We start from the raw sequence: 27,450 nt of genomic DNA on the forward strand, positions 1-27,450 counted from the left end.
TCAAAATGGCCATGATCAAAATATCTACAAACAATAAATGCTGGAGCGGGTGTGGAGAAAAGGGAATCCTCTTGCACTGTTGATGGGAATGCAGACTGGTACAGCCACTATGAAGAACAGTATGGAGGTTCCTTAAAAAACTAAAAATAGAGCTACCACATGATCCAGCAATCCCACTCCTGGGCATACACCCAGAGAAAACCATAATTCAAAAAGATACACACACTCCAATGTTAATTGCAGCACTATTTACAATAGCCACCAAGACATGGAAGCAACCTAAATGTCCATCAACAGAGGAATGGATAAAGAAGATGTGGTACATATATACAATGGAATATTACTCAGCCATAAAAAAGAACAAAATAATGCCATTTGCAGCAATATGGATGGACCTAGAGATTGTCATACTGAGTGAAGTAAGTCAGAGAAAGACAAATATCATATGATAGTACTTATATGTGGAATCTAAAAAAGGCTACAAATGAACTTATCTACAAAACAGAAATAGAGTTACAGATGTAGAAAATTAACCTATGGTTACCAGGGGATAAGGCAGGGGGGAGGGATAAACTGAAAGATTGGGATTGACACATACACACTACTATATATAAAACAGATAACTAGTAAGGACCGACTGTATAGAACAGGAACTCTACTCAATACTCTGTAATGGCCTATATGGGAAAAGTATCTAAAAAAGAGTGGATATATGTATAACAGATTCACTTGCTGTACACCTGAAACTAACACAACACTGTAAATCAACTATATCCCCAATAAAATTTTTTTAAAAAAATTAAATTAAATTAAACATCCAGAAAGATACTAAAATTTATTAAGCAATTTATTAAACCAATCACTAAAGGACCTGTAATCTTTTTTTCCCCTTTGATTGATGAATGTAATTTTTAGATGACCACGTTTATGCACCTGACTTTTTCTGTTTGAAGAGATATTGTTCAACACATGTACATTACTCTAATATTGACTCTTAAAACCATACATAAAATATATGCAAATGTATATATTTTAAAACAACATCATGATTCTTTCACATAAGAAGCAAGGGATTTGAGATGAATACTTACTCAACTTTGAGGTTTTAGAGAAGAAAATGATGAGAACAGGTACACATTTAAAGGACAATGAAGTCAAACTTCATCATTTTACCCTGGACCAGTCACAGAAATATATGCATGACAAGCAATAATTTAAAAGATCTCCTAAGAAACTTGATGCCATGGATTATATATGAATAGAAAGCAGAGAAAACGTAAATTCTTCAGCAAATTTATCTCCTTCCCCTATTTTTCGTCCTAGGAACACATTTTGAGCCACTCCTCAGAATCACGCTTCATGATGACTACATAGGAAAAGGTGAAAATAAAGATGGGGGAAAGTCTTTGAATAGATCTCTGAAAGTGCTGTGGATCGTGGGGGAGGGGAGGAGTGACCCTTAAGATTTCATTTCAAAACCATCATGCTCCAAGCTTATACTACCAAGAAATTTTTTTATATTAACAAGCGATGAGTTTGCCTATAGAAAATAAAATTGCACAGGATACTTAACTAATTCTACTACTGAAGTACTTAACACTATTTTTTGCTATTGACATTCAAAAAATCTAAAGTTATTTAAATCAGTATGAATTTAAGTTCATACTGATTTTTAAAATACTATCATTTTAGAAGAATACTATTTTAGACATTCTAATGAAATAATTCTGTAAAGATTATAATGCGTCGGATAAAAAATAAACCACTTATGCATAAACAAGAATCAGGAATACATAAACCTGGAAATGAAATTTAATTTTCTAGACACTCAAGTATTTTCTATTTTGGATGGATTTCCACTTCCACATTAGCCATCATAAATCAAACGAACTTGTACCATAATTTACTATTTTCTTCTCTGGTCATTCCCCAAGTACTGAAATCCTCTCCGAACAAATCTTTCCAAGTTAAACCTTTGTTAAACCAATATATCTAATGGTTGCCTATAAACAAAGGGTGAGAGGTAGAGGAAGGAAAGTAGTATCAAAGGAGAGAGATAACTCCAACCACGAAGACTGTTCCTAATACAATGTTATTTTTACTGACCACCATAATCAGCCACACTGTGAAACTTATTACAATGAAAGGCGTACTTATTTTATTATTAATAATTTAAAATGTTCCAGGTAATACATATATTCCAATTATCACTGAATATTTGCCTTAAAAAAGTCTGTGGGAAGGAGAGTTGGGGGTAAAAGCAGGAATAATATTTTTTAACAGGACAGGCTACTACTCTGATTCTCTTGTTTAAATATATTTTATATACAAAGTAGTATCCATCCATTACAAAAGCTTAAAAAACATTATTCTAAGTTCAGTTTTTCAAAATATTAAGTTATAAAATCCAGACTCACCTTTAATTCTATCTTTTCTGTTCTGGTCAATTATCCACAGATGTAATAATCAGCCCTTAAATTAATTTTTCCTTGGGTATTCCAGTTCTCAAATGATTCACCCTAGGCTATGGACTGCCATTATGAAGTGACAAACTTCTCTTGGTATGCAAATTTGATACAGATAAAACCACAATTTAACCATTGTTAAATTATTAACAATTAAAGGCCAAAAATAGATTAGGAAAAGAAGAAAAGATCTTAAGTTGGCAAAAATCCATTCATCAAATATAAAAAATAAGACCTCACAATAAAGCCAAAAAAAAAAGGTAAAAGAGAAACGGAAAAACCAAACTCAGATCCAAGTTTAAAAATACGAAAAACGGGACTTCCCTGGTGGTCCAGTGGCTAACACTCCACGCTCCCAATGCAGGGAGCCCAGGTTTGATCTCTGGTCAGGGAACTAGATACCACATGCTGCAACTAAAGACCCCGCATGCCACAACAAACATCTGGTGTGCCACAACTAAGATGTGGCTCAGCCAAATAAATAAATAAATATTTAAAAAAAAACAATAAAAAGGGAAATTAAATAGAATAATTAAATTGCATAATTGACACAAAGATCTGCTTATGTCTCTAAATTGTTGACTTCTTCATTTTATTTTCAAACATTTGAATACCTCCTGCATGCCAAATACTATATAGGACCTGAAAATGAAGAAACTAATAGAAATATTCCCTGAGCTAGAACTCACAGTACAGTTTCACAGGAGCCTTTGTTGAAACAAACGAAGTCAGGAAATAGACCCAACTATATACACAGTTTAAAACACTACCATTTCACAACAGCAGAGAAAAGATGGATTATTCAACAGATGGTGTTGGAACAATCAGACAATGAACTGAAGGAAAAGGTTGGATTCCACCTTATACCATGCACCAATATAAATACCAGCTGAATCAAGAAAACATGGGAAAGTTTCAAAAACATGATTTCAGGGATGAGAGGGACCTAATGAAGTATGATTAAAAACAAAATAAAAGACTGGTAACTGACAGAAAGGACTGAAAAAAATGAAAAAAACATATGCATGGCAAAAGAAATCACACTATAAAGAGAGGCAAAAAAGATAAAAATACAACGTGGAGAAAATATTTACAATGCATTTCCCAAACACAGAGCTATTTTCCCTAGTATAAAAAAAACTCTCACAAATCAAAGTAAAAGGTCAACAACCCAACAGAAAATGAGCCAGGATGAGAGTGAACAGCTCCCAGAAAAAGAAAATTTAAAGTTAAAATTATAATGAGATTCCATTTTTCACATCTCAAATTGGCAAAGATCAAACCATCTGAAAAGTGTAGGAAAGTATAAATTGGCATTTCTATAGAGATAAATTTGGCAATATTTATTGAAATTAATAACACATATCACTTTTAAATAAGCAATTCCTCTTCTATTTATTTAACCTATATTTATGGTCACATACACACAAACTGACTTATGGACAAAGATACTACTTTTTGAATTTTAAAACATTTAAATGTGTTACCTGTTCAAAAAGCACATAACTTTTTTTTAAGATCAGAAAATTTATTTTTTTCTTTTTAGTCATCCATTTTATAGACATCAGTGAATACATGTCAATCTCCCAATTCATCACACCACAACCCCCACCCCACACCACTTCCCCCCTTGCTGTCTCTACTTTTTTCTCTACTTCTGTGCCTGAATTTCTGCTCAGCAAACCGGTTCATCTGTACGATTTTCTAGGTTCCACATCTATGCATTAATATGCGATATTTGTTCTTCTCTTTCTGACTTACTTCACTCTGTATGACAGTCTCTAGATCCACCCATGTCTCTACAAATGACCCAATTTCGTTCCTTTTTATGGCTGAGTAATATTCCATTGTATATATGTAACACAACTTCTTTATCCGTTCGTCTGTCGAAGGGCATTTAACGTTACTTCCATGACATGGCTATTGTAAATAGTGATGCAATGAACATTGGGGTGCATGTGTCTTTTTGAATTGTGGTTTTCTCTGGGTATATGCCCAGTAGTGGGATTGCTGGGTAATATGGTAATTCTATTTTTAGTTCTTTAAGGAACCTCCATATGGTTTTCCAGAGTGGCTGTATCAATTTACATTCCCACCAACAGTACAAGAGGGTTCCCTTTTCTCCATACCCTCTCAGCATTTGTTGTTTGTAGATATTCTGATGATGCCCATTCTAACTGGTGTGAGGTGATACCTCACTGTAGTTTTGATTTGCATTTCTCTAATAATTAGTGATGTTGAGCAGCTTTTCATGTGCTTCTTGACTATCTACATGTCTTCTTTGGAGAAATGTCTATTTAGGTCTTCTGCCCATTTTTGGATTGGGTTGTTTTTTTAATATTGAGCTGCATGAGTTGTTTATATATTTTGGAGATTAATCCTTTGTCTGAAGACTCATTTGCAAATATTTTCTCCCATTCTGAGGGTTGTCTTTTCGTCTTGTTCATCATTTCCTTTGCTGTGCAAAAGCTTTTAAGTTTCATTAGGTCCCATCTGTTTATTTTTCTTTTTCTTTCCATTACTCTAGGAGGTGGATCAAAAAATATCTTGCTGTGATTTATGTCAAAGAATGTTCTGCCTATGTTTTCCTCTAAGAGTTTCATAATGCTCAGGCTTACATTTAGGTCTCTAATCCATTTTGAGTTTATTTTTGTGGATGGTGTTAGGGAGTGTTCTAATTTCATTCTTTTACATGTAGCTGTCCAGTTTTCCCAGCACCACGTACTGAAGAGACTGTCTTTTTCTCCATTGTACATCCTTGTCTGCTTTGTCATAGATTAGTTGAACATAGGTGCATGGGTTTATCTCTGGGCTTTCTGTCCTGTTCCATTGATCTTTATTTCTGTTTTTGTGCCAGTACCATATTGTCTTGATTACTGTAGGTTTGTAGTATAGTCTGATGTCAGGGAGTCTGATTCCCCCAGCTCCATTTTTTTCCCTCAAGACTGCTTTGGCTATTCGGGGTCTTTTGTGTCTCCACACAAATTTTAAGATTTTTTGTTCTAGTTCTGTAAAAAAATGCCACTGGTAATTTGATAGGGATTGCATTGAATCTGTAGATTGCTTCGGGTAGTATAGTCATTTTCACGATATTGATTCTTCCAATCCAAGAAAATGGTATATCTCTCCATCTGTTTATGTCATCTTTAATTTCTTTCATCAGTGGCTTATAGTTTTCTGCATACAGGTCTTTTGTCTCCTTAGGTAGGTTTATTCCTAGGTATTTTATTCTTTTTGTTGCAATGGTAAATGGGAGAGTTTCCTTAATTTCTCTTCCACATTTTTCATCATTAGTGTATAGGAATGCAAGAGATTTATGTGCATTAATTTTGTATCCTGCAACATTACCAAATTCATTGATTAGCTCTAGCAGTTTTCTGGTGGCATCTTTAGGATTCTCTATGTATATTATCATGTTATCTGCAAACAGTTTTACTTCTTCTTTTCCAATTTGTATTTCTTTTATTTCTTTTTCTTCTATGATTGTCATGGCTAGGACTTCCAAAACTATGTGGAACAACAGCAGTGAGAGTGGACATCCTTGTCTTGTTCCTGATCTTAAGAGGAAATGCTTTCAGTTTTTCACCATTGAGAATGATGTTTGCTGCGGGTTTGCGGTATATGGCCTTTATTATGTTGACGTCGGTTCCCTCTATGCCCACTTTCTGCAGAGTTTTTATCATAAATCGGTGTTGAATTTTGTCAAAAGCTTTTTCTGCATCTATTGAGATGATCATATGGTCATTATTCTTCAATTTGTTAATATGGTGTATCACATTGATTGATTTGCGTATATTGAAGAATCATTGCATCCCTGGGATAAATCCCACTTGCTCATGGTGTATGATCCTTTTGATGTGTTGCTGGATTCTGTTTGCTAGTATTTTGTTGAGGATTTTTGCATCTATATTCATCAGTGATATTGGTCTGTAATTTTCTTTTGTTGTAGTATCTTTGGTTTTGGGATCAGGGTGATCGTGGCCTCACAGAATGAGTTTGGGAGTGTTCCTTCCTCTGCAATTTTTTGGAAGAGTTCAAGAAGAATGGGTGTTAGCTCTTCTCTACATGTTTGATAGAATTCACCTGTGAAGCCATCTGGTCCTGGACTTTTGTTTGTTGGAAGATTTTTAATCACAGTTTCAATTTCATTACTTGTGATTGGTCTGTTCATATTTTCTCTTTCTTCCTGGTTCAGTCTTGGAAGGTTATACCTTTCCAAGAATTTGTCCATTTCTTCCAGGTTGTCCATTTTGTTGGCATAGAGTTGCTTGTAGTAGTCTCTTAGGATGCTTTGTATTTCTGTGGTGTCTGTTGTAACTTCTCCTTTTTCATTTCTAATTTTATTGATTTGAGTCCTCTCCCTCTTTTTCTTGATGGGTCTGGCTAACAGTTTATCAATTTTGTTTATCTTCTCAAAGAACCAGCTTTTATTTTTATTGATCGTTGCTATTGTTTTCTTTGTTTCTATTTCATTTATTTCTGCTCTGATCTTTATGATTTCTTTCCTTCTGCTAACTTTGGGTTTTGTTTGTTCTTCTTTCTCTAGTTCCTTTAGGTGTAAGGTTAGATTGTTTGAGATTTTTCTTGTTTCTTGAAGTAGGCTTGTATAGCTATAAACCTCCCTCTTAGAACTGCTTTTGCTGCATCCCATAGGTTTTGGATCATCGTGGTTTCATTGTCATTTGTCTCTAGGTATTTTTTGATTTCCTCTTTGAGTTCTTCAGTGATCTCTTGGTTATTTAGTAACGTATTTTTAGCCTCCATGTGTTTGTGTATTTTACATTTTTTTCCATGTAATTGATTTCTAATCTCATAGCGTTGTGGTCAGAAAAGATGCTTGATATGGTATCAGTTTTCTTAAATTTACTGAGGCTTGGTTTGTGACCCAAGATGTGATCTATCCTGGAGAATGTTCCATGCGCACTTGAGAAGAAAGTGTAATCTGCTGTTTTGGAATGGAATGTCCTATAAATATCAATTAAATCTATCAGGTCTATTGTTTCATTTAAAGCTTGTTTCCTTCTTAATTTTCTGTTTGAATGATCTGTCCATTGGTGTAAGTGAGGTGTTAAAGTCCCCCACTATTATTGTGTTAACCATCGATTTCCTCTTTTAGAGCAGTTAGCAGTTGCCTTATGTACTGAGGTGCTCCTATGTGGGGTGCATGTATATTTATAATTGTTATATCTTCTTCTTGGACTGATCCCTTGATCATTACATAGTGTCCTTCCTTGTCTCCTGTAACATTCTTTATTTTAAAGTCTGTTTTATCTGATATGAGTATTGCTACTCCAGCTTTCTTTTGATTTCCATTTGCATGGAATATATTCTTCCATTCCCTCACTTTCAGTCTGTATGTGTCCCTAGGTCTGAAGTGGGTCTCTTGTAGACAGCATACATATGGGTCTTGTTTTTGTATCCATTCAGCAAGCCTGTGTCTTTTGGCTGGAGCATTTAATCCATTCATGTTTAAGGTAATTATCGATATGTATGTTCCTATTACCATTTTCTTAATTGTTTTCAGTTTGTTTTTGTAGGTCCTTTTCTTCTCTTGTGTTTCCCACTTAGAGAAGTTCCTTTAGCATTTGCTGTAGAGCTGGTTTGATGGTGGTGAATTCTCTTAGCTTTTGCTTATCTGTAAAGCTTTTGATTTCTCCATCGAATCTGAATGAGATCATTACCAGGTAGAGTAATCTTGGTTGTAGATTCTTCCCTTTCATCACTTTAAATATGTCATGACAGTCCCTTCTGGCTTCTAGAGTTTCTAATAAGAAATCAGCTGTTAACCTTATGGGAGTTCCCTTGTATGTTATTTGTTGTTTTTCCCTTGCTGCTTTCAATAATTTTTGTCTTTAATTTTTGCCAATTTGGTTACTATGTGTCTCAGCGTGTTCCTTCTTATGTTTATCCTGTGTGGGACTCTCTGCACTTCCTGGACATGGATGGCTATTTCCTTTCCCATGTTAGGGAAGTTTTCCACTATAATCTCTTCCAATATTTTCTTGGGTCCTTTCTCTCTCTCTTCTCCTTCTGTGACCCCTATAATGCGAATGTTGCTGTTTAATGTTGTCCCAGAGGTCTCTTAGGCTGTCTTCATTTCTTTTCATTCTTGTTTCTTTATTCTGTTGCCATCGGTGAATTCCACTATTCTGTCTTCCAGGTGACTTATCCATTCTTCTGCCTCAGTTACTCTGCTATTGATTCCTTCTAGTGTAGTTTTCATTTCATTTATTGTATTGTTTGTTCTTTAATTCTTCTAGGTCTTTGTTAAACATTTTTTGCATCTTCTCGATCTTTGCCTCCATTCTTTTTCCGAGGTCCTGGATCATCTTCACTATCATTATTCTGAATTTTTTCTGGAAGGTTGCCTATCTCCACTTCATTAAGTTGTTTTTCTGGGGTTTTATCTTGTTCCTTCATCTGATACATAGCCCTCTGCCTTTTCATCTTGTCTATTTTTCTGTGAATATGTTTTTTGTTCCACAGGCTGCAGGATTATAGTTCTTCTTGCTTCTGCTGTCTGCCCTCTGGTGGATGAGGCTATCCCAGAAAAATTATTGAAGGAACTCTGGGAACCTAGTACTTAAAAAATTAGATATAATAAATTTCCAGTCATCATAAATATTCTGATTTTACCTTCAGTTAAATATTAGACCAAGATGAGTCTTCATTTTGTCATAATGCTATAATAATGGCTTGATTATTCAACATGAAGAATCCTTTTACTGGAACCATTTTTCAGCTCATTTCTATATTTAAGTTGAGATTGAGTGCCATATCAGTTCTGTTTGGAATCCTCCTTGAAGGCTTGTCCATCATAGTCAAGACCAGGGCTCAGAGTTTCTAAAAAAGATTTTAGAAGATGAATTAAATTTAGTCAGATGTAGGCTTGGCAGCTACCAGGAGCAAGACTTCTAGGATGGTGGGTGACCTTGCTGAGTCAACTGTCTGGGATTGAATCCTTCTTTGCCAGTTTAACTAACGTGGTGTCCTCATCTGGCAGTCCGGTGGTTAAGATTCCGCACTTCCACTGCAGAGAGCGCAGGTTCAATCCCTGGTGGGGGAACTAAGATCCTGCAAGTCTTGTGGTGCAGCCTGCTAGTGCTGGAGGGTCTCCTGCAGAGGTGGCAGGTGGCTGTGGCTCACCGTGAGGTCAAGGACACTGACAGCAGAAGTTCTGGGAAGTACTCCTTGGCGTGAGCCCTCCCAAAGTCCACCATTAGCCCCACCAAAGAGTCAGGTAGCAGGACATAAACATTTTAAGAGAGAATAAAAAGAAGAGACAAATAGAGACAATTCTTCCAAAGAGCTTTGCTCCAAAAGGCAGTAGAAATGGGGCAGTAGCTTGAAGACAATATGGAGTCAAGTAATGGTATAAATTAGGAATTGGCAAACTACAGCTCACAGGTCAAATTCAGACAGTTACCTGTTTTTGTAAAGAAAGCTTTACAAAACTGCCTGTTTTGTATATAAAGCTTTACATGTCTCTTCATTTATGGCTGCTTTTGCACCACAATGGTAGAGTTGAGTAGTTGCATCAGAGACAATCTTGCCTGAAAAGCCCAAAATATTTACTCTCTGTTCTTTAAGAGAAATACTGCCAAATCCTGGTTTAAATCAGTAACTCTCACAGTTTGGTACCCAAACCAACATCATCAGCATCACTTGGGAACCTATCAGAAATGCAAATTCTCAGGTCCCACTACAGACCTACTGAATCAGAAACTCTGGGCATGGGGCCCAGCAATCTGTGTGTAAACAAGACCTCTAGGTAATTCTGATTAAGAACTACTGGGGGGGCTTCCCTGGTGGCGCAGTGGTTGAGAGTCTGCCTGCCGATGCAGGGGACACGGGTTCATGCCCTGGTCCGGGAAGATCCCACATGCCGCGGAGCAGCTGGGCCCGTGAGCCATGGCCGCTGAGCCTGCGCGTCCGGAGCCTATGTTCCGCAACGGGAGAGGCCACAACAGTGAGAGGCCCACATACAGCAAAAAAAAAAAAGAACTACTGGGTAAGGGAACGGTTCTAGTAAGGCCAGGAACAGATAGGGACCCATCTGGAGTTTGTGTTCACAAATTTAAAGGGTCTTGAAGAGATTTAATGGAAACTTAACTGGCCTCAAGGAGGCTGTCAGTGAGGGCTTAAAGGAAAATGAGGAAAATGCTATTGAAAGCTAAATAAAAGGAGATCCTTGTTATATAGTAAAGTTTAGCAAAACTATCACCTACGGTAACATGGAAAATAAAACATATACTTAATAAATTAAGAAGATTCTAGGTAGAATGTTGAAGAAACAGCTAGCTTCTTCTATCTGCCTTTATAAGTAGAAGAGCAGCAAGAGGAAATAAAAAACGAGCTATTCGCTTTCTGAGTGGAATTTCAATGAAATGTAAAAGGGCTAAAAACAGTCTTTTCAGCCAGCAAAATGTTCTTAAAGAAAGGGCCTCAAAGCAAAAACCAAATCTAGAGTGGGACCACTGTTCAGACCTCAGAAAGATCTGAATCAGTACCTCACAGATCCTTTCAAACAAGAGATTACCTTAGGATCTTAAGGATATTGTTCTACAGCAGCTTCACAGAAGCCTAAGGTAGCAAAAAGTTCCTCTCAAAACAGATTTGTGGGTATGACTTTTGTCTGATGGAGTAGACTATAAACTGACACACAGGAAGTCCACAGTTTTTACTGGAGTCACATTAGCTTAGAATGAAAGAGACAGTAATAATATAAAATAAAAGGAGGCATTTGGACCCCAAACTACTACAGGCAGGAAGCAAGCTCAGAAACTTACTCAGTGGCAAACAAGATCAGTTCTTCTGGGGAAAAAAAAAAAGATTCAGAAGGTGAAGCCAAAGACCAAAAGAAGATGCCACGGCCCACTAAGAACAACTTCCAGGGAACAGGACTGAACTCTAATCAAGGAAATGCCATCATGCACATAGCCAGGTTTTGGAATTGCTATAGAATGCCGTGTGACTCCTTTTTTCCCTGTTTTTTGAACAGGAATGTCTAATGCAGTTAATGCATGTCTTTCCAATCTTGTAGTTTAATTATGTGGGGGCATATTACTTGTCTTTTCACAGGTCTTCAGTTATAGAGGAATCATTCTCAAGAAACCATACCCAAGGAACCTCATCTTCATCTGGACCTGATTTCAATGATGAGATACTGGATTTTGAGCCATGTCATTATGGGATGTGAATTAGAGGTCTCTGAGGAAGGGGTTAGTGTATTTTGGACATAGGAGGGATGTGAAGTGTGGCAAAATGGCAATTATGGCAATAATATTGTCCAGAGACAGCCATAACAAAATCTCCTATCCCATGTTTTCTTCCACAATGTGACCTTGCCACTCCCCAGTTTATACCGAGGGCTAACCTGATTAGGTCCACCAAACCTAACCTGACTCACTTGCTTTTAATCACCTGCCTTTAGTTGATTTTAAAATCCATATAGCTAACAGTCATTAGCCAAGCAATATATCTAAACTCCCAATAGCTTTCTCATAGATAACACCTTAGACTATAAGTCACTATAATAATGCTTGACTAAGTTGTTTTTCAGGAGCTAGTTCTTGACCAGCTCAACCCAGCTGAGACTACCACCCATTCAACTGGGACTGCCTGATTGTCCAATGGATCACCTTTTCACGTCAGAAGACCCAAAGCTCCACCCTCAGATCATACTAATGCCACCATTTTCTGAACATGCACCCCATGAAGAAGCCTGTAGCTCAGCTGTGCCTGTGCAGAACTTCAATTACTGCACTTTTTTCCTGCTTCCAATCACCTTTCCCCATGCCTCAGACCACCGTTCTCCTTTATTCCATAAATATCCCAAGCGCTTCACCTTCGGGAAGGCAGATTTGAGATTTGTTCTCCAGTCTCCTCACTTGGCTGCCCCATGAGTAAACATTTTCTCTGCTGCAAACCTCAGCATCTCAGCATGTGGCTTCCTGCACATCAGGCAAAGGAACCTGGTTCGGTAACACAAGAAGCAGTCTATTCCCCACCCCCACCTCGCCATGTTCACTGAAATACTCACTTTTAAACCCTGACTCACCAGGTAAGAAAGCCAACTACCCTGAGGCCCCGATATTTTAAGGAAGTCCAAGCCTCATGTACATGTTCCAGTTAAGAGCCCCAGCTGAGATCTGAGTCAGCAGCCAGTGTCAATTACCAGTCATGTGAGTGAAGACACCTCCAGATGATTCTAGCCCTCTACCTCCAAATTACCCCCAGCCAGCAACTCTTCCCAACTGAGGTCCTAGACACTGTAGAGTGGAAACAAGTCATCTCTGGTGTGCCCTATCTGAAATACTGACTCGTAATATGAGTCTAATAAAGTAGTTATTTTTCATCACTAAGTTGTGGGGTGGTTTTGTCACAAAGTAATAGCAACTAAAATACATACTAATGGAAATGATCCAGTAGAGGGAAAAATTGAGAATGCAAGAAAAGGAGAGAGAAATACAGTGCTAAAGTCCTTGAAGGCAAAAGGGGATGGTTTCCTCTACCCAAATAGATGAAGAAGTCTTACATGGGACACTGAATAGTACATACATTGTAAAGGAGGGAAGGGCAGAGTACAGGTACAGATACAGAATTGGAGGAAAGGGGCCTATTGATGGTGGATTGTGTTATTTACACATATGGAGCTAAGTACCAGAAGACACTGTTTTAAGATTTGAAAGTGGTTTCCTGAAGAACAAGAATCAGAGATGTGGGGAGGGGGGCAGAGGCAAGGGGCTGCTGTTTTTTGTTATAAACATTTAAACCATTTACTTCTTAAACTTTATACACACTTTACCATGTGATTTCACCTTTTTAAAGTAAACAGTTTTTTTAAAAATTTAGTCCACTACTTCATTTTCCAAATGAGGAAAAAACAAGTCACTGATTACGTGACTTGCTCAAAATCACACACCATATTGACAGCAGTCAGTCCTTGATCCCCTGACTTCCAAAACAGTGTACTTCCTCACATCACACTACCTTTTATATTATAAAAATATTACCTACTGGCATATTTCATAATCAGAATTTATTAAAATAACCTAGTAAGCAATAATGAATGCCCTATTCTCAAGGACTGATACCAAAAAAGGCAGAAGAGTGTCCTTGTGAAGATCAAAATACTCATTCAAGCAAAACAAATAGCCCATGGACTATCTCTACCTCATTCACCTTTAGAATAGCTATACTGTACAGGCTTCAAAAACAGATAACACTTCCTTTGTCCTTTCCAATTCTCCTAATCTGAATACTCTTAATTATGCTACCTTCAGTTTTATAAGTTATCAACCAAGAATTTCTCTTTCCTTTTAGCAATTAATACCTTATCATTTTATTCAGATCTTACCAGTACAATTGCACCTAGAGGTTAGCTGTCTAAACTGACAGACCAATGAATGTCTAATGCTAACCACTGAATGTCTACTCATTCAAATAATATAAATGCAGGGCTAATGCCCATAAGGAATATGGGTCCCTGTGTAGTATGATATGAGACGACACAGATGAATGACAAACATTCTGTCAAAAAATACCTCCTAGTCTTTATTGTGTCTAAAATTCTCATCATTAGTCCCAGGGATGGAGAGCTTTGAATAGAAGTCTCCACTGATCAACCAAAAGTCAAATTCAACGGTTTTTTGTTATACTAGAGAGAACAAAATATTTGCAATGGCTATTTCTGCATGGGGAAACCATAAGCAATTTTCTTCTTTCTTCTGCTTTTCTAGGTTTTATATTAGACAGCAGTACACATTTTTAAGACCTTTTTCTTTCTTTTTTAAAAATTAATTAATTTATTTATTTTGGGCTGCACTGGGTGTTCGTTGCTGTGCACAGGCTTTTTCTAGTTGTGGTGAAAGGGGGCTACTCTTCGTTGTGGTGTGCAGGCTTCTCATTGTGGTGGCTTCTCTTGTTGCGGAGCACGGGCTCTAGGCGCACAGTCTTCAGTAGTTGTGGCACGTGGGCTCAGCAGTTGTGGCTCGAGGGTTCTAGATACATGCTCAGTAGTTGTAGCGCACGGGCTTAGTTGCTCTGTGGCACGTGGGATCTTCCCAGACCAGGGCTCGAACTCATGTCCCCTGCATTGGCAGGCGGATTCTTAACCACTGCGCCACCAGAGAAGTCCCAAGACCTTTTAAAATTCTGATTCTTCTCACTTCTTGGCAGTGATCAACAATGGTAAACTTGTTAATCAATCCCACCTTCTTAACCTACCCACCCACCTGCTTCACACACTGACTGCTCCATCTTTGTCGCCTTTGCCAATTCCTCTTCTTTCACCCATTCTCTAATTATGTGCAGTTCCCAAGGCTCAATCTCAGATGCACTGCTCTTCTCTCTAAGCACAATTCCAGCCTTAAATTTCTCTATTACATTCTAGTCATATTGTCCCACTGTCTGGCTATCTATTTTCACTTACTTACCCCACTGTCACCTCAAACTCAACATATCCAAAATATAAGCCCAGTTGTCTGTATCCCGTCAACCAGCTACTAATACCTCATACCTATTTCTGTCAGTACTGTCATTAATAAAACCCTAGTTCTTTTTTGTCACCAACTAGGTGAGTAACTTTGGCCACAATTTTAAACCTCTCTGGGTTTCCTAATGCACATGTTCTCAGATATCTTAAGAGTTTCAACACTCTTTGATTTCCTCTGTCACTGAGGATCAAAACTTCAGTCATTTTTGATTACTCCTCTCCCTCCCCGCACTACATCCTCCTTTCTTATTCAGTCCAGAATTAAGCCTTGTGTGACATCTCTCCAGTCTTATTTTCACTAAAGCCAAATCCTCATTACCTCAGGCCCAGATTATTTTCCTAGCTTTATCACTTCTCTTTCCAACTCATACTCTACCCAGTGCTGGTGCCACTGTGATTTTCTTAAAATACTTTTTTAAGCAAGTTCCTTCTCAATCTGAAACTTTTAAAGTTTGTCTATTACCTACGAAGCAAAGTGCTGATACATTCTTCTCATCCTAGCACTTGAAACCATCCATAATCTAATTCCTATCCACATTTTCAACCTGATTTCTTACTACTCTGGATTCTAAGAGGTTGATATGACTTTCAATATTCTAGGCTGAGGATAAGAGTCCCGGAATTCAGGTGGTAAAAGTGGGGGAAGCAGAAATATGAGTGACAAAATAAATATGAATAGGACATGTTGAATGGATTAATATATGAGGTAAATGAAAGAGGTAGTTTAAAGATGACATCTAATTTAAAGCCTATATGGCTAGGAGAGAAGGAAATTACAAAGGGGTATAAAAAGATGATTTTCATTTAAGGTATGTTATGTTTAAGGAGATGGTCAAAAATACTAGTAGAAAAACAGTACTGGAAAAACCAGAAAGTAACTAGAATGACAATCAATAGGATTAGCCTAAAACGAAAAAGCTAGACAGAAGCTATAAAGATATTAAATAGGAGAGTAAATATACTAAGCTATGATCAGCTAGTACTGGCTTTATCAATAAATTGATAACTGGCTGTATCAATAATTGTATCAATAATTTTGGTGGGGAGGGGAATCAATTAGTGACCAACATTAAAAAATGCAGTTTTCCCATTTAAAAATATTTATCAGAAAAGCCAACCAAAAGCTAAGGCAAAGGTTCCCAAACTTTCTCCATTTAGGAAATTCTTAGTCTTAGTAATTTTTTCATAGCACCCTTAGGCCAAAAGAAATACTTAAGTAGCTGGGTTCAAACCACTTAAGTGTTAATGTCCTTATAACTTAGTGCTTGTTGGACACTGTACAAACTCTCAAACCTGGAATCAAATTGGACAACATGATACTGTAGTATCCTGTTTCATACAGTAGTTGCTTTTTATCAGAGCAACCTCTAAAAATACAGCTTTGCAAAAACATGACATTGTAGAAAGGAATGTGTCAATCTAATGTTGAAACTGTGAACTACCTCAAACTATCAGTTCATGCTTGGGTTCAATGGCACTCTGGGCCACCTCAGCACACAGTTTGGGAAACTGGGAGCAAAGGGAAGGGGCCTAAAAAAGAGAAGAATAAAAAATAATGGGAGAGGAGCAAAAGAAAGTTATTAGCATGGTTAACCACAAGAGGGCAGCACAACAGTTGGTAGGGGCGGCACAAATGTGGGGGGGAGGGGGGTGCGGAGAGATGATAAGGGTCAAACCTTTCCATAAAAATGCTCTAAGACCCCTTAACCACTTCAAGACATAAAAGTCCTTTTTCTCCTTATACCAAAGAGGAAGAAACACTGGTCACTGGCAGATCACCTTATGCAGTCATTGTGCCCTTCTCTGAATATCCTTTGCCTGCCCAGCCATGACTTTCACAGTAGCCAAGCAATGTACTACTTTGCATGCATAATCTTATTCAATCCTCACAACAATCTTATAAGAAAGTGAGACTCAAAGAGATTTTAAATAATACCACTATTAAGTGGCAGGAACACCAGAATTCAAACCCAGATCTGACCCCAAAGCCAATGTCCTTCCCTATTCTGCCTCAAAAGTATCTCACCTTTCAGCAATAACCAGGTGAACTAGAGAAAAGATCATGTTCCCATCCTATACCTGAAACACCTGTCTCAAATCACTAGGAAAAACCAGTAAATGAAACAAACTATTCCTTACAGGTCCCTAAAACATGCTAAATAACTCCAAACACAGGACACTCAGAGCCAAAACAAGCATTATATGCTTAACTAGTCAGCAAGTACTGTAGCTTTCCTGTACAGGTAAATACTTGTTAAGGCAAATGTTGGACACATCTGCTTTGCAGATATGTTACACACTAAAAGATATGTGCACATACAAGCAAGCGATTCTCATACCTAAAGTGGTAAAAGGTGAAGGGGGTAGGGAAAGGTAGGCCAAAGGTTGATTATTCATCTTCATATCTACTGGGTGTTATATCAGAATACCTGCAATAGCTCAACAACTCACTTGTACAAACCTATTAAGAAACCAAAAGCAATCGTCATCGCTCTTATTCCCACTTGAAGTTTCCTTCTCCACATTTTTCCTCCCCTCTGTGACATACTCAGCTGCCTCTATCCTTTCATTCAGAGAAAAGGAGTTTCTTCTGACAGATTAATAACCACCGGAAAGCAAAATGGGTAAATTCAACCGACACAGCAAACTTAAGCAGATAAAACCATTCACGAAGCATTCAGTGTGGTCGCAGAAACCCCAGCAAGAGCAGCTAACGTGTCCTCTCAATAGGTATCTCTTATTACTTGAAAATGTTCCTCGTTCAAAGATTAACAATCTTTGGCTGCTTGAGGAGAAAGGGTAACGGACAACGTTTTCTCTGCAAAGAAAGACAATGTACAATCAGCAGAGAAACAAACAATTAACGTTTCTTAAAGGATCCAAGAGCAACAATAACCCCCAAAATTACCCTCCCAGAGCAATATTCAAAGTTCAGTACTGCCATTTTCAAAGGAGTAAGCAACAATGAGCCCTGCCCGTCGACACACGCTTCCAACCTTCCTACGCACAACAGCTCGAGACACCCTCGTCTTTACTGCAGCGAAAAAAGACAGCAGCCAGGATCGCATACCCACCTTCGCGGGAAGGGGAGGAAGGGCCTCTTCTGCAGAAGAGAAACAGGTCACATCTTGTTGCCTTGCCTGCTTCCGAAACCTTAAAAAAAAAAAAAAAAGCAGCAGTTAGTACCGCAGAAATCCAGGGGAAATTGATGCTCTTTTCTAGGCTGTTCAGATGTCTAGAAAATTTTAAAGAGGAATAAGGGGGAGGAGGAATATCAGACACATAAGAATGCAAATATCAACGCAAGACACTCCGTTGTAGGTTCCCTTTTAAAGAGGAGGATTTTCTTGCCGAGAAGTTTACTGCCACTAGCGAGGGGAAAGCGGGGATCAGGAGGTGGGAGGGAGGGTGAAGAGAGAACTGCTGCCGGAGCCCAGGCAGCAATAACACCCACCGCTGCACGGATCAGGCGACGAGGACGCACCCCGAGGACGCAGGGACTGCTCCTACCCGGCGCCTCCGCCTGGCCACGATCTTCGAAGCCCCTGGAGCGGGCAAGGGTCCGAGCGTCCGCCAGGCTGGGCCCTCGGGGGCCCTCCCGTGCGGGTTCTGCTCCCACTCACATCCCTCGGCGGCGAGGACCGGGCCTCTCCCTGCGCGGCGATAGCAGCCCTCCGCCCCGACGCGCGCCGCAAGTCCGGGCCCCGGGGCCGAGGGGCCGAGGCGGCGGCACGAACTGACGAGCGAGCCGGGAGCCGGCCCAGCCTCTCAGCGCCCCGGGAGGCCGTTAGCGGAGGCCGCTGCTTGCCCCCTTCTGCTCCTCTTCCTCTCTCCTTCCGGCAGCCCACACCACTCCCACTTCGGGCAGCCGGGAAGCCCGTCACAGTCGTCGTCTCCACCCTCTTCCAAGCCACACCGTCTTCCCAGCGCCGCAGGCGACACTGTCTGGGACGCCCTATTTACGTCCAACTCAGCCTCCCAGTTGGCCTCGGGTCCGGCGGCCGGTTCACGGCTGGCTGAGGCCGCCTCGGAGCGGGGCGGGGGCGGGGCGGGGCGGGGGCGGGCGCGGGCGCTTGGCGTGCGCCCCCGGTCTGCGCGTGCGCGCGTGTGCCTCTCCACCCAGGCCGCGCTTTCCCCGGCGCGCGCGGAGGGGCCGACGGGGACTGGCTACGCAAGACCGTGGCTTCTCGGGAAGCCGGCGAGCGTGCGCGGAGATTCCCGCGGTGGCCCCTGGGCGTGAGCGGGCGGGGGGACTTGAGCTGGGCTGGGCCCTCCGCAGATGGCCGTGTGCGTGGCCGGAGGCGGCTGGGAATGAGTAAGCCACGCCGGGAAGGCGCCCTCGGCGCACAACCTGGCACCGCACAGAGACTTTCCCCTCCCGCGCACTGTTGTCTTTTTCTGCTTTTGCTCCCACTTTCGGGGTGCAGCAAACCTGCCCCTCCACAGTCCAGGCCGCTAGGCCGAGAGAAGTAGCGCCGAGGGTTGGGGCAACGCGTTCATACGCACCGTTTCGCGCCAATGCAATTCCGTGCGCCTGATTCCAACCAGTCACCTCTGCTGGAAAGGGGTGAGAGTGGAATGAGGTGCCCAGATGCCTGTGGAATGGCGGCAAGGCCTGGCAAAGGAGGAGAAACAACTTCCACCATCCCAAAGAGCCTCATTCATTCATTCAACAAATATCTACAGAGCATCTACTGTGTGCCAGGCTGTAGGACCCCAAGGATGATACGTGAACACAACCCACATACTCTTTGCCCCACGGGAGCTTGTATTCTGATAACGCGACAAAAATGCTTTTAATTTATCAGTATAATGTGCCAGAGTATAACTGCCGCTAGGAAAAGTAAAGGAGCAGGAAGTGAGGAGGCAGTGTGCTATTTTAGTTATAGTGGCCAGGAAAGACCTCCCAGAGAAACTAACGTTTGAGCAGAGATCCGAAGGATGAGAATGAGCTATCTGGGAAAAGAGTTTCATGCAGAAACACTAGCAAAGGCAAAGACCCTGAGAAGGGAAGGTGCTTGGCAAGTTCAAAGGACCGAGAAAGAGGTCACTGGCTGGAGGACAGTGAAGGAAGGGGCAGTGGTAAGAGGTGAGGCCGAAGAAGTAGCCTGTGACCCAACTGTGTAGGGTCTTTTTCACTCATCATCAGCCTTCTTTCTGTCAATCTGAAAAAAAAAAAAAACATGCATTTATAGCCCCTGTTTCCCCATACAAATGATGCTGTGATTCAGGTCAAGCTTGTATTTAATGGTTTCTTTAAATAAACCTCACCAAAGCAACTCCTGCATTTCTTCTTACATAAGACCCATTGCAAAAGGTCTTTGAGCAAATGATAGCAGGATCGGAAATGACTTGAATTCACACTGACTTCTTTAAAGTAAGTAGTGAACTAGAGCCCTGTTTTCTCCTAAGAAGGGATTTACAGGGAAACTGCATTCCTATGGCTACTGTCTGACAAGCAAAATATGCTGGAGAGTTCTTGGTGGTTGTTGTTGTCGTTGTTTAATTTCTAAAAAGAAATTAGAAATAGGAGTTGTGACTCAACAGCAAATCTAAAATCTGCTTAGAATGTTAAGGTTGAAATTACAAGCAGCAACCACCATGAGAGTTCCCTTTTCCTGCAAACAAAAACTGTTAACTGGAGTAGAAACCAGAACACAGACCCACGTAAAGAACATGAAGTGCTGAAGGTGGCTTTAATGTTAGGGTTAAAATGAAAGTCGTCTGAGCTGTGGAAATGGAAGCATTCTCTTTGGGAGGGGTGGGGGGCAAAAGCCTGTTTAAGAACTCTAAACAGTACAGATACATTCATTGTAGTAAATGATGTTTCTATATTTTGTAATGATGTGTTTATTCAACCAGGCATGGTATCTGTTACTCCACTGCCTTTTTGCAGGGAAAGGCCATTTGGAAATAGTAAATATTGAGGGTTTCTTGTGGGGGAAGGGATTCTTTTTTATAATAGTGATTTGGATAGGGAAGACAGGGTGGGCAAGGGAAATATATTAATCACAGGCTTGTAGACGAGAAATCAATCTACCCATACAGAGCGATAAGGTGACTTGCTTAGTGTCATTCTACTAGTGAAAGCCTCTCTCCTTACCAAAAATACTAATATTTTAAGCCAATATTACCCTGGAATGTTTAGCTCTTTTCACTCTTTGGAGAACTTTTTAACTCTTTATGTGATCCCTGGTAGTGACATAGCTAGAAATTTGCTCCCAGGGCGAATATTTCAGAAAGTTTCCTCTATTCTTTGATAATGGTAAAAGAGGATTCCAAGACATTTGACCAAGTCTTTCAAGACATTCTTTCACACAACATGGAGAAACAAGAAATGTGAGTTGGGTTGGATGATAAAACATTTAGATTCAAAACTGATTGTATGGCCATATCTCTAAGTAAAAATTAGCAGCCAGTTGTCAAGTATGGGGTGTTGTGCCACAAGTTCTGTCGTTCTACTGCAGTAGAATATGGTGGCAGTGGCTCCTGACTGCCATTCCTAACCCACACCTGCAACAAGACTGACAGAATGTGTTAGATAGGGCTTTGGCATTCACTTCTTTTTAAAGTCCTTAAGTGGTTTCAGTGCAAAGGTTGGAAATCCATGGCTCAGCGTTTAGGAACTTAAGGTTGAGAGTCTGGCTGACTCAGGTTTGAATCACTGTTTTCACCAAGGAAGTCATTTAAATTTTCTAAGCTTCCATTTCGTCATCAGTATAATGAGGATAAGAATATCTTCTTTGAAGAGCTGTTTTGAAGATTAGATGAAAAAGTATTTTTAAACCCTTAGCACAGTTATTAAATGCCTATTATGGTTGTGGTGGGGACAATTTATAGATATCCCCAAGCTGGGGGGTATGAGAAATACGCTGGATTTTCTCAGTAATCCTGAAGCATTTGTCACAGTTTACTGTGTGGGCAGGAATGATAAGGGCTGGGTTGTAACAGAGATAAACGCAAAGACCTGCAATTGTATTTTTTAAAAAACAAAACTATGCCATTAACTGATGAAATAATGAAAACATTCTCAAGAGGAGCATAAATGTGAGAGCAGAAAAAGATATAGGAAAGTCCTTCCCCTTGGAAGGGGAAACAGGCTCAAGCAAAAGACTGGGGATAGATCCACAAGTTAGATTGTTTCCTTCCAGGGTAGAGAAGATGTACTTTTCTGAAGGCATCAGCTATGGAGAGAGGCTAATTTATCCCAGGTCTAGTAATATAAACCGAAAGACAAAGTCCGGAGTGTGAATCAGGTAGACAGACAAGCAAGCAATGTTTTTTACTTTGAATCATCCAGATATTTTAGGACTATTCATTTCAAAGTTAGGTTGGATATAGCAAAAAATTTTTTCAAAATTTCCTCTGCCCTTTATCATATCTATATCTCTACATCAATTCTTTCATTCTTCATTATAGTCCCAAAGAAAAAGGTGTTCCTGGCAAGCAGGTCCCTCCTTCCCTTGAGATAAACTGAATAAGTTTAATGTTGGTGCATAAAAACTAAAATAATTTCCCCATCTGTAAGCCAGGAATTAATAACCTCCTTCAGGTAAGGACGATTATTTGGCAAAATATGCAAAATGTCTATTATAATTATGCTGTACTTTACAAAAAAATTTAACTTAAAACATTTGAGGTATAGTACCAATTCACTAAAACTATTTTTCTTTATAAAAGGATCCATACCAAGATTCACTCTTCAAAATAGAAATTCCCCTCACATAATTATCAGTGTACAGAGCGTTAATTCCTGAGTCTTTATTTAGATTAAGGATTCTGCCTTCTTTCTTTGAGAACTACCTTCTTCACCCAGAGTAGTCAGCCTCTAGCCCCTGTGTTACGGTTTGTGACCCTGCTACCCACACTCCTTGATCGCACCATGAGTTGTCACCTGACTCAAGCTGAGCCATTCATGATCTCCCTCCTGAGGAAGTTGGAACTGGGATTCAAAGACAGTTGCTCAGACTTTTTTGTTCTCTTAAAGTGAAGTTACGCATGCTCTAAAATTATGGCTGCCATCTGTATTCATATACATGGAGTTGCACAGAAAGCTGACTTGCTTTGGGAGAAAAGAATTGACACAGACAGAAGAGAGAAAAAAAAAGAGTTCACCAGGAATGAATCCTCTTAGCTTTTCAGCTTCCTCTTCCTTATAAGGCCCAAAGAAACTTCCTGTATTTGGTATCTTGAAAATACTTCCGTATGACAAATTTCCCCTTTTTACCTGAACAAGATCTAGTAGTGTCAGATCTAGTAGTGTCAGAGTACTTGCAATGAAATAACCTGGAGTGAAACAGATATTATAGTACACTGATGAGAAGAAAAGAAAAAGAAAAGAAAAAAATATTCTTCAAATTACAACAGGGAAAATGTATATCTTTTTTTTTGTAATATGAGCTCCTCTCATTTATTTTTTTGTGATTCAAAATTTTTGTAGATTATACTCCATTTAAAGTTATTATAAAACGTTGGCTATATTCCATGTGCTGTACTGTGTGTCTTTTAAAAATCCAATTTACCCACGAATTTTGGAATTCTATCTTCAATCATAAGGTCAAGCATAACTATACAAGTATTAGTCACAATCTAAAACATTACACAGAACCCATGGGTTAGCAGAAAATAAAGATACCTACTCCTATAAAACATCACTCCTGTCACCACTGTTCAATTTTCTTTTCTAAGTTGCTTCACTCTACCTTCTCTGTAACAATAATTTTATGAGTCTTCTGAGCCATAGTTATAATAATTGCTGTGGTCACTCCACGCTATCTACACTACTGACCAAAGGAAAATCTGATTTGATATTAAAGCATCATAATGATGTGGTTAAATACTCTGAATTTCAGTGTTACCTATGAAATACATAAATGGACCAGAAAATGCTGCATGTCATAGTTCTCAATTTTAACTTCCACTCCTATATACTAATATACTACCCTACATTCCTCAAACTGAAACTGAGAAAAACCAGGAGAATAACTTTCTTCTTTCATCCACACCTAATATTGTCTCCCACTGAACACTGATATAACCATTCATTTGGAGAAAAAAAACAAATACTATTTCTTTGGTTTCTCCTTTTGTGTAATAGTGGTTTTGTTTTTTTGACTTTTGTTTTGTTTTGGTTTGGTTTTTTTCCTCTGTCGCCTTCATCTGTTATAAATCAAGCATGAAATGATGTAATAGTCCTCAGGCAAACTCTCTGGCTAGGTATTCTAATGCTACAAGAATTTTAGTATTGAGTGCTTTCCACTTAGATACCAATTCAGCTCTTTTACTACCCACAGGAAATGCTCTGGGGATAAACAGCACTACAAGTGATAAAGTTTTTAGTAGGAATGATAACTTTGGAAAATTTTTTAAATAACTGCTAATTACTGGAATAGACATGTTTTAAGGCTTTTGAAAGGTTGTCTTGTACATTTTAGCATCTATTATCCTCATTAAAGGGCTTATATTTGTTGAGCAAGCTACTTTTTTCCTTTTTGATTCCAAAGTAAACATTAATACATACTACTTGTGGTAAATCCAACTAATATGGAAGATAAAGTATACAAAGTGGAAGTTCCTCTTGATCCTCTTTTCCTAGCCCTCTTTACTTCCCAGAGGTAACCACTGATAACTATTTCATGTGTAACTTTTCAGAATTTTTTCTAAGCATTTTCCTACTTATTTCCTATAGATTTAGTTTTGAACTCTATAAACCAAATAGATAATTCTATACTTTTTGTGTTACCATTTTTTCACTTAACACCTTCTGGAGACCATTCATTTCAACATTTATTGCTTTCCCTCATTCTTTTAAACTTTTTACACAGTGTTCAACAAAATGGGTCATCATAACTTACCACATAATTCCCCCATTTATGAACACTTAGGTTTGTAATTTTCACAATTAAAAACAGTGCTAGGACTTCCCTGGTGGTGCAGTGGTTAAGAATCCTCCTGCCAATGAAGGGGACACGGGTTCAAGCCCTGGTCCAGGAAGATCCCACATGCCGCGGAGCAACTAAGCCCATGTGCCACAACTACTGAGCACACCTGCCACAGTTACTGAAGCCCGCATCCCTAGAGCCCATGCTCCACAACAAGAGAAGCCACCGCAATGAGAAGCCCGCACACCACAACAAAGAGTAGCCCCTGCTCGCCCCAACTAGAGAAAGCCCACGTGCAACAACAAAGACCCAATGCAGCCAAAAATAAAAAATAAATAATTAATTTTTTGTTTTAAAAAGTGCTAAATTTGAACGTCATTGTACATACATTCCATGGGCACAAAAGTATTCCCTAGGATAGACAAGTAGACCCTCTGAGCCAAAATAAATATATATTTAAAATTTGGTGGCTATTGGGGCTTCCCTGGTGACGCAGTGGTTGAGAGTCCACCTGCCGATGCAGGGGACACCGGTTCGTGCCCGGTCCGGGAAGATCCCACATGCCGCGGAGCGGCTGGGCCCGTGAGCCAAGGCCGCTGAGCCTGCGCGTCCGGAGCCTGTGCTCCGCAACGGGAGAGGCCACAACAGTGAGAGGCCCGCGTACCGCAAAAAAAAAAAAAAAAACTTTGGTGGCTATTGCCAAATTGACTTTCAAAAATCTCATACTAGTATATCAATGCCCATTTCTCTATAATCTCACTAACTCTGGATATTATGAATCTTTAATTTTAGGTATTTTAAATTCCAAATAACATTCATTCCAGTCGATCAACATATATTTTTTAAAACACCTATTATATGACAGGTAGTCTGCAAATGTTAGACACTCACTAGTTTGTTACAGAGCCACTATTCTACCTATCCTCGCCTCTTTAATACATTTTAAAGTAGACATAACATTAAATTATAAAATTCACCAACTATCTTGATCAAGCAATTATTCAATCATATTCAAATATAGTTTTGAAATTAGCTTCCTTGTACCATTTTTCTTATGGGAGAAAATGAATTCCTTTGGGAAAATGCTGGTGAAATAACAAAGGCCAGAGATTTTTACTTGCTGGGGATTCTATTTTTTTTTTTTTAATATTTATTTACTTATTTATTTGGCTGCGCCGGGTCTTAGTTGTGGCACGTAGGATCTTAGTTGCAGCATGCAGGATCTAGTTCACTGACCAAGGATCGAGCCTGGGCCCCCTGCATTGGGAGCATGGAGTCTTAACCACTGGACCACCAGGAAGTCCCCTAGCTGGGGATTCTTTATTCAACCTTTCTGAACTTTTGTTTCCTAGTCTCCACAATGAGAATAATATGAGTGCCTACCTTTTAGAACTAATTTCAGGTTTTAATGAGATAACATAGAGAAAACAACAAATTCCTGATGGTAATAGGTAACGTCAGAGTGCGTGCAACACGCCAGTCATTCTTCAAGAGCTTTACAGGTATTAACTCATTTGAGCCTCACAACAACTCTAGGAGATGGCTACCTCTATTACCTTCATTTCAAAAATAAGAAATTGAGACCAGAGAAGAACTTTCCCAGGGCCTTCCGGAAACTCTGCAGAGGCAAGACTGAATCCCAGAAGACCTGGCTTCAGAGATAACTCTCATACCAACTCCACTATACTGTCTCCTGTAGAGGTAATCAAGCAATAAATATTATTTCCTTTATTCTTCGAGCATTATACCAGAGTCTATGAGATACACATCCCTACCTACAGGATGTTAAATATGCTGATAGAAGATGATTCATTAAATTCTTTTTTTTAACATCTTAATTGGACTATAATTGCTTTACAATGGTATGTTAGTTTCTGCTGTATAACAAAGTGAATCAGCTATATGAATACATATAGACCCATATCCCCTCCCTCTTGCGTCTCCCTCTCACCCTCCCTATCCCACCCCTCTAGGTGGTCACAAAGCACCAAGCTGATCTCCCTGTGCTATGCGGCTGCTTCCCATTAGCTATCTACTTTATATTTGGTAGTGTATATATGTCCATACCACTCTCTCACTTCGTCCCAGCTTACCCTTCCCCCTCCCCATGTCCTCAAGTCCATTCTCTACATCTGCATCTTTATTCCTGTCCTGCCCCTAGATACTTCAGAACCTTTTTTTTTTTTTTTAGAGTCCATATATATGTGTTAGCATACAGTATTTGTTTTTCTCTTTCTGACTTACTTCACTCTGTATGACAGACTCTAGGTCCATCCACCTCATACAAATAACTCAATTTCGTTTCTTTTTATGGCTGAGAAATATTCCATTGTATATATGTGCCACACCTACTTTTTTTTTTTTTTTTTTACATTCTGGTCAATTTTTTTTTTACTTTTATTTATTTATTTTTTTAAACATCTTTATTGGAGTATAATTGCTTTACAATGGTGTGTTAGTTTCTGCTTTATTACAAAGTGAATCAGCTATACTTACACATATATCCCCATATCTCCTCCCCCTTGCATCTCCCTCCCACCCTCCCTATCCCAGCCCTCTAGGTGGTCACAAAGCACTGAGCTGATCTCCCTGTGCTATGCGGCTGCTT

The 27,450-nt window shown here is 39.4% G+C and overlaps 1 protein-coding gene across 4 annotated transcripts in view; it reads right to left on the minus strand.

Moving 5' to 3' along the window:
- JAK2 (Janus kinase 2) overlaps positions 1-27,450 on the minus strand; it is a 262,654-nt gene that overhangs the window by 142,560 nt on the left and 92,644 nt on the right. Inside the window, exons 1-2 of one of the 4 annotated variants that reach the window (XM_022573638.3) lie at positions 18,472-19,015; positions 18,036-18,114 (exon numbers count right to left, since the gene is read on the minus strand). The gene's annotated coding sequence lies outside the window, so the exon portion shown is untranslated. Of the gene's footprint in view, positions 1-18,035; positions 18,115-18,415; positions 19,016-27,450 lie in introns of those variants that run through there. The other 3 variants (XM_089912527.1, XM_022573636.2, XM_022573637.3) reach the window with 3 other exon arrangements.

The sequence above is a fragment of the Delphinapterus leucas genome, chromosome 6, assembly GCF_059928025.1.
Source record: "Delphinapterus leucas isolate spDelLeu-1000000601 "Yukka" chromosome 6, BTC_Dleu_Yukka2, whole genome shotgun sequence".
Taxonomy (NCBI): Eukaryota; Metazoa; Chordata; class Mammalia; order Artiodactyla; family Monodontidae; genus Delphinapterus; species Delphinapterus leucas.